This window comes from Cibotium barometz, chromosome 12 (assembly GCF_041138505.1).
Source record: "Cibotium barometz isolate CiBa-2024 chromosome 12, ASM4113850v1, whole genome shotgun sequence".
NCBI lineage: Eukaryota > Viridiplantae > Streptophyta > Polypodiopsida > Cyatheales > Cibotiaceae > Cibotium > Cibotium barometz.
In genome coordinates, this window is record NC_141057.1 from 25,613,540 (window position 1) to 25,622,162 (window position 8,623).

Sequence of the window (8,623 nt, forward strand, 5' to 3'; positions counted from 1 at the left end):
AAAAAATAATAATAAAATAATCAATATAGCTAATTATTGAAAAGCTACGTGGAGGAAAGAGTGGCTGCCAGCGCACCTTCTGGAAGTTGGCGGAAAGCTGGCGAAGACAGAAAATAAAAAGTCGCCTTGTTTGGTCTGCTCTCGGGCGCGGCTGGAAGACAGAGCAAAAGAGGCTCTCTTGGGCGCAACTGCAGGTGTTGCAGAGCAGGCGCAGCTGGGGTGTGTGGCTGTCGTGTAGCAGCTGGAGACCTCCCATGTGAAGAGCAGCGTAGCTGCTGACAGAGAAAGGTGCGGCTGGCGGTTGGCACGTCAAAAAGCAGCACAGCTGCTGCAGGTGCGAGAGGAGAAGGCAAGGCTGGTTAGCGTCTGTGGTGGCGCATAGATGAAGGGGAAAGGTGGCGTCTAGGTGACTGTAGTGAGTGCGCAGAGAAGCTGAGCGTGGGCTGGTGAAGGTGTTAGGTCTTGGAGAGCTCACAATTGCAGAGGATGGCGTGGCTGCCAGTGCAAGAGAAGAGGTAGTGGCTGCCAGTGCAAGAGAAGAGGTAGTGTGGAGAGCCGTCGGCTGGTGACTAGAGCCCTGGATTTAGCAGGCTAGGAGGTGCTGCAGCGGCTGGGTACGTCAATTGCAGAGGGCGTCGTCTGTGGTAGCAAAGGCAACTGTGGGCAGAACAGCAATTGGATGCACAGAAGAGAAGTGGGTAGCACAGTTGACTGACAACGGGGAGAGCTGCCACAGGACAGGAGGCTTTTGTGTATGGATGCTGGCGAGCACTAAGGGGCTTGGCGACAGTAGAGAGGACATGTAAGTGGGTGGCCTGGCGTAGAGCTACTGGGAGGCCTTGGAGGTGATGAGAATGAGCTGGAAGTGTGGTTGTGGACAGGTGATCTACGAGGGCTGGTGTGGGCCACGTAAGTGAAGAGGGTTTCAACGCAGAGGCAGAGAGGGCCGCATGGGTGAAGCCGGATGCAAAAGCACAGGTAGGTGCTGAAGACAGGGTTGTGGACAGAGCAGGGTGCCGAGTGAAGCACAGAGGGGACAGTGTTGCTGCTTGGTGGTGGGCCGGTAGTAGCAGGGTAGATAAGCTGCAAGAGGAAGTGGGTTTGTTGCGAGCTGATAGAGAATCAGCACAGAGAGAGAGAGAGATGATGGTCAAGCTGCTGTTGACGAGACATGCAGAGTAGATGGGCTGCAGAGAGTTGACAGGTAGCTGGTGTGGGCGCCTTCTAGAGTGAGTGGCCGGGTTCATTCTGGTGTGATTGGTACAGTAGGCAGGCGAGAGGTTTGTGGTGATTGGGGATGTGGTGTATCCTCGGCTGACAGGTCTGAGTAAGTGTTTGTGAGAGAGATGATGGTCGAGCTGCTGCTGACGACACATGCAGAGTAGATGGGCTGCAGAGAGTTGACAGGTAGCTGGTGTGGGCGCCTTCTAGAGTGAGTGGCCGGGTTCATTCTGGTGTGATTGGTACAGCAGGCAGGCGAGAGGTTTGTGGTGATTGGGGATGTGGTGTATCCTCGGCTGACAGGTCTGAGGAAGTGTTTGTGAGTTGTGTAAGGCTTCTGTGTCGGGAGAAGCTTGTATGAAGTGTTTTCTGGAAATATATTGCTGGGTGTTTATCTTTGTCTATGGTGCCCATGTTTGGTGCTGTGTGTCTGGCGTGGGTTGGGTGGTGAAGAGTGAGGAGTGTTCCAGCCGGTGGTGGCCGTTCGTGTGTGTTATTCCAAGTTTGCGAGGTGGAAGAGCTGTAGAGGCCTGGTTTTCTTTCTTTTTTTCACCTCACATCCTTCTGGTGCCCCCACTGAGGAGTTGCTCTGGCATTGTTCTTTGCCAAGAAGGGCGTGTGTTCCACTGAGGAGAGCTCAGGGATTGTTACAGGTTGTCATGATGTGGTCCTATCCGGAGTTTCATGGCAGGGAGGGTGAAGATGTGTGTGACTTTTTGGAGCAGATGGAGTTGGCATGCATTAGCAACCACGTGACAGATGAAGAGCAGGTTCTGAAGTTAATAAGGATTTTCTTGAAGGGAGATGCCCGAAGCTGGCTTAAGGATTTTGAAGCACAGGATGCTGGTGTTTTGACCTTGGAGAGATTGAAGGAAGGCCTTTTGGAGCGTTTTCAGCAAGCGGAGGATCCTAGTGTGCTTTGGCAGGAGCTGAGCATCTTGAAGCAGGTTCGTGGGCAATCACTGGATGATTTTGTGAAGGTATTTATATGTTTGTGGGATAAGTGGTGTATGACATTAAAGCAAGAAGTTCCTCCTATGTTTCTAAAGAAGAGCTTGTTTATTGATGGTCTGCTACCTCATTTGAGGGTCAGGGTTGAGTTAAAGAATCCCAAGTCATTTGATGATGAAGTTAGGGTTGCTAGGGAAAAGGAAGGCAAGATTTTGAAGTAGATGAAGATGGGTATTTATCCGTATGAAGTAGATGGAGATGGGTATTTATCCGTATGAAGGTGTTGTGTCTGCTGCAAGGGATATGCAGGTAAATTTGGTTGAGGTGGATAAGAGTCCTATGCAAAGTCTGATTAGACAGGAACCTCAAAGGCCGATACAGGTGCAAAGGGGGATGTTTTATGTGCCTTCTGATTTTTTCCCAAAGTTTTTTAAGCATGTGCAGGTGGATGAAAAGAAGGTGGATGAAAAGCAGGTGAAGGAGCAAAGTACAGATGAGAAGTTGCCAGTGGATTCTTCTCTGGATAGGGAGGTCATAGCTGTACAGGACAGTGATTTGAAAGGTTCTATTGAAGATCATTTGCATTTGGACTTGGATGATATGCATGCACACGGAAGCAAAGGGGATGATGCCTTGGATTGGCTGATGATGAGAAGGAAAAGGAGCTGGATACAGGATGCTTAGAGTATGATTTTTTGCCAGATTCTGCAAGGGAGGAGGATGGGGTACAGACTTCTGATGAAGTGAAGATGGCTTGTGATGCAGATGTGGAGAGCGTGGAGGAAGATCCTATCATTATGGATTTTCTTGGACAGCTGGAATGGATGATGTGGATGCATTACGTGCTGGGGAGTCTTTGGACGATGATACCAGGGGGGTTGGCAGCACTCAAGAAGGTATGCATGTGGATTTGACTGATGAAGGGCGTTGTGAGGAAAGTATTGTGCCTGAGGATGATATCTGGGAAGTTGCTAGCCTTGATGAACAGGAGCCAGAGGTGGAGATGGATGCAAATATGGTCGAGAGTGTGACAAAGGCTTCTTTGCGGGTTGCTGAGATGCTAAAAGCAAAGTCCATGGAGGATAAGGATTCTGAACCAGCTGAGCTGTATGGTTGTGAAGAGATACCTGAATTTCAGGAGCTGGAAGTGCTGGTGGACACTCCCATTGGAGAGGATGTGGATTTTAGTGTGCAGAAAGGTCAAGATGCTGGAACCTGGCCTTCACTGGTATTGATGGATGGGATGCTAGATGCAGGAATGCCACAGGTTTTGAAAACGAGGAGGTTGGTTGTGGGTGAAGAGCAAAGGCTTGATGTGGTCAGAGTCTGTAAATGCTGATGATGATGAATGGAAATGATTTTGTGGCTATGGTTGATGTATGGTATACAGTGAAAAAGCCATGGTGTTTCAGAGATGCTGGGGAATGGGATGGTGAGCAGATGTTCCCTTTTGATCCTGGTGGATAGCTACTGGACATATGCTTTTGCTGCTCAGCATGAATGCTCTAGCAGATGGGGGAGTGGCAAAGTATGTCAGGCGTTTTTCTGAGTGGTTTTAATGGCTTGTGTACATACGTGTGCATGGCTTGTGTGGAGAGTTTGATTTGGAGAGCGTTGCCAGGTGTACAGGGTGGACGGATTTGTCTTGGGCTTGTTGCAGGCCTGTCCGAAACATGGTTCGATGGAGATGGTTTCAGCTGTTCGGCCGCTTGATATGTGTGGGCACGTCAAAATACAATGGGCACCTGGTTGTGTTTGAAGATGTGGAAGCATGGGGGATTAATGTTGCCTTGAAATGTGTATGCGTCCAAGGGCCGCGGGCACTAAGTTGCATTTGAAATAGTGTATGCAACCATTAGCATTGGTGTGAAGAGAGTGAGGGTGGCCATCCATTAGGCCTTACAAAAAAATAATAATAAAATAATCAATATAGCTAATTATTGAAAAGCTACGTGGAGGAAAGAGTGGCCGCCAGCGCACCTTCTAGAAGTTGGCGGAAAGCTGGCGAAGACAAAAAATAAAAAGTCGCCTTGTTTGGTCTGCTCTCGGGCGCGGCTGGAAGACAGAGCAAAAGAGGCTCTCTTGGGCGCAACTGCAGGTGTTGCAGAGCAGGCGCAGCTGGGGTGTGTGTCCGTCGTGTAGCAGCTGGAGACCTCCCGTTGTGAAGAGCAGCGTAGCTGCTGACAGAGAAAGGTGCGGCTGGCGGCTGGCACGTCAAAAAGCAGCACAGTTGTTGCAGGTGCGAGAGGAGAAGGCAAGGCTGGTTAGCGTCTGTGGTGGTGCAGAGATGAAGGGGAAAGGTGGCATCTAGGTGACTGTAGTGAGTGCGCAGAGAAGCTGAGCGTGGGCTGGTGAAGGTGTTAGGTCTTGGAGAGCTCACAATTGCAGAGGATGGCGTGGCTGCCAGCGCAAGAGAAGAGGTAGTGTGGAGAGCCGTCCGGCTGGTGACTAGAGCCCTGGATTTAGCAGGCTAGGAGGTGCTGCAGCGGCTGGGTACGTCAGTTGCAGAGGGCATCATCTGTGGTGGTAGCAAAGGAAACTGTGGGCAGAACAGCAGTTGGATGCGCAGAAGAGAAGTGGGTAGCGCAGCTGACTGACACGAGGAGAGCTGCCAGAGGATAGGAGGCTTTTGTGTATGGCTGCTGGCGAGCACTAAGGGGCTAGGCGACAGTAGAGAGGACATGTAAGTGGGTGGCCTGGCGGCGTAGAGGTACTGGGAGGCCTTGGAGGTGATGAGAATGAGCTGGAAGTGTGGTTGTGGACAGGTGATCTACGAGGGCTGGTGTGGGCCGCGTAAGTGAAGAGGGTTTCAACGCAGAGGCAGAGAGGGCCGCATGGGTGAAGCCGGATGCGAAAGCACAGGTAGGTGCTGAAGACAGGGTTGTGGACAGAGCAGGGTGCCGAGTGAAGCACAGAGGGGACAGTGTTGCTGCTTGGTGGTGGGCCGGTAGCAGGGCAGATAAGCTGCAAGAGGAAGTGGGTTTGTTGCGAGCTGACAGAGGATCAGCACAGAGAGAGAGAGAGATGATGGTCGAGCTGCTGCTGACGACACATGCAGAGTAGATGGGCTGCAGAGAGTTGACAGGTAGCTAGTGTGGGCGCCTTCTAGAGTGAGTGGCCGGGTTCATTCTGGTGTGATTGGTACAGCAGGCAGGTGAGAGGTTTGTGGTGATTGGGGATGCGGTGTATCCTCGGCTGACAGGTCTGAGTAAGTGTTTGTGAGTTGTGTGAGTAAGGCTTCTGTGTCGGGAGAAGCTTGTATGAAGTGTTTTCTGGAAATATATTGCTGGGTGTTTATCTTTGTCTATGGTGCCCCTGTTTGGTGCTGTCTGTCTGGCGTGGGTTGGGTGGTGAAGAGTGAGGAGTGTTCCAGCCGGTGGGGCTTGGTGGTGCCCCCGTTCATGTGTGTTATTCCAAGTTTGCGAGGTGGAAGAGCTGTAGAGGCCCGGTTTTCTTTCTTTTTTTCACCTCACAATGAGCATTGACATGCTGCTCTTTTATGCGATATTGATGATTCACATGTTGCTGATTTTCATGATATATTTCTTGATGATGCCATTATGGTCCATGATGATCTTCATGATGTTTTTATACATGATGGGGCTTTGCCTATCCATTCCATGGTTTCTTATTCTTGACATGATGGGATTTCTTCATCTTTCCATGCTCATATTAATGGACAATCCTGTCCTATTTGAATTCTCTTCTTGTGTGTATGGACCTGCCGACTCACGGTTAAGAAGCAAAAGAGTGGTAAAAGCAGTGGTGGATTATGAACATCTAAGAAAATCATCTTTGATTCTAGGCGTTTCTTCTACAAGGTAGGTCCTATAATGGAAATGACATGATTTCTATATTTATCACAATTAGAGGAGAGCGGGAAGCCGAACACCTTTTCTAACTCATTTCAACAATGGTGGAAAAGCTACATATCACCGTAATATTATCCACTCTAGATTCTTCTTCTACCTTTGGTATTTAATGGGCTGAGATGTAATACATCCCTTATTTTGTTCCATTTAGTTAATCATAAAAATTCATAATATTTATCAAATATTCAAAAATAATAGCACCTGACCAGATCTAACAAATTACTTCATACTTTATAAGAAAGAAGAGATTTATCCAATATCTATGATTGTTTCGAAGTCTAATCAATCCAAAAATAATAATAATCGCTAATACAATTATGCAAATCTAGAGAGTTAATCACCAACAAAAAATCTAGCCAATCTAGGGCTTTCTCCGATGCTTGTCCACACTTAATGTCACAGCTATCTCGGGTATGCCTCCTTCTCGATCTCGTACTCTCTGGGTTCTACCACATGGTTTCTAGAGGGCTTCAATCTTGTTCTCTATCCGACGGGTAAACAGTACCGGTCGGCCCGAATCGCAAAAAGTCTCTGAGCAAAATCTCCCTCTCTCTCTCTCTTCCTGCATAGAACCACATCAAGGCTTTGAAAATATAGCCCACAAAAATTTTGTTTGATTACCATCTACGAAAAAGATAAAGATAGTTTTTTTTTCTAAAAACACATTCTTTAACCAAAATAGAGATGATATGTAAAAAAAACACTCGAAAGTGGTGTCAGATTTGTTTTTTTTAATATATCGACCAAACCATGAGGAATCTCCAAATGATCTGAACACAGACTTTGTTCCTCTTATTATGATCTATCTTTCTTTAGTTCTTGTCTCTAACAATAAAGTTAACTACCCCCTTATACAAATCTATTACTAGGCACATTTTACTTTCCTTCATAGTTCTAGTGAAGTACAAGGTTAAGAACATGGACGTCTACTTGACTCCATTAGTTGATGAGCTACAGACGTTATGGATGGTATCCAAGTTCATGATGCATCTAAGGGTTTTGGATACAGGGATGCAACAGTGCGAGGAATACTTATGTGGACCATGCATGATTGGCTGAGCTCTATGGAGAGTGCTTTGGTAAGTTAATTTTTTTTTAGATTTCTTGATCTGATTTAATTTTACAATTTTAATCATTTTGTATTATTTGCATATCTCATCATAATGATTAGCATGTTTGGCAAGGCTTTCAATATCTGGTTATGTGGGTCTAGATTAGAGGCTTGATACTCAATAGCTTTGAAGAAGGTTGTCTACGAAGGCCACAAAAAGTATCTCCCCGACAACCATGAGTTGCGAGAGAGAGATTTCTAGGGAGGCCTCCTCGTGTGCTAAAGCCAAGTGATTGGAGGAGGGAATGGGAAGTTGTTCACCCCCAGAATGAAAAGGCTATCCATCTTGCATCACTGGATTGATCTTTTAGTCAATCATCATCTTGACCCTATGCACATTTTCAAGAACATAGCCGATATGCTTTGGAAAACCATCAATGGTGCTAAAGAGAGCAAGGCACAAAGGGATGATCTACAAGAGGTGGATCGCATGTGCAACACTTATGGCCACGGAGCAGACCTGATGGGAAAGTGATTCTCCCTAGAGCACCTTGGGTCTTAACGAAAGAAGAGCAGCGGCATGTAAAGAAGTGCATAAGTGAGTTTTGTACTCCCACTAGTTGTATGCATTGCTTGAAGGGATCATTCACAAAGGATGAAGAGCTTAGTGGCTTGAAGTCTCATGACTGGCACAAATCTTATAGTTTGTGCTGCCAATAGCCATTAAGGATTGCCTTGGTGAGGACCTAAGAGCGACAATATACAAGATTAGTGCAGTGGTACGATGGATATCAAAGAAGGAGATTATAAGAAATACGTTGGAAGCAGCTCGTCTAAACTCCATTGAAGCATTTACAATGGCAAAGAAATTCTTTCCAACAAGCTTCTTGACCATTCAATTGTACCTACTTGTTCATGTGGTTAACAAGGTTGCTATAGGAGGTGTTGTTCATAGTCGATGGATGTTTTTCCTCGAGAGATTATGAAGACATTGAAAGGTTTTGTTCAATGGGATGGCTTGAATCTCTCGTATACATAACATAATTTCTTAGTACGTCAAACCCTGATATGCCAAGATTGTGGACACAAGAAGAGGATGATCAGCTTGTTGGGGAAGATCCTCAAGGGGACAAGGGCTTTAGAGAACAATGGATATGGCATTGCGAGAGAAGATTAATAAATTTTGCATCCTCAACTTAAGTGCTATGCAGAAACGGATCGAGAGATATAGGGTTGCAAAGAAGGAAAGAGACTGAGATCGTTTGAATTTTAGAAATAGTCGAACAACTAGAGCATTGCCATACCCAGATTCATTTTCTCAACTTCCAGAATTTCGTTCTAGTAGATGTCTTCAGCAAATCATGCAACAAGAAAAATACAGTGGTGACGTTATAAGCGACGAGGAGGAGGAGGAGCTTGCATATGGTTGTGATTACCATGTAAGTGAGTTTTTATATGTACACAAGAAATCGTAAGACATAGTCTTGTATAAGTTTTTGTTCTTGATATAATTTCATGATCTTCTTTT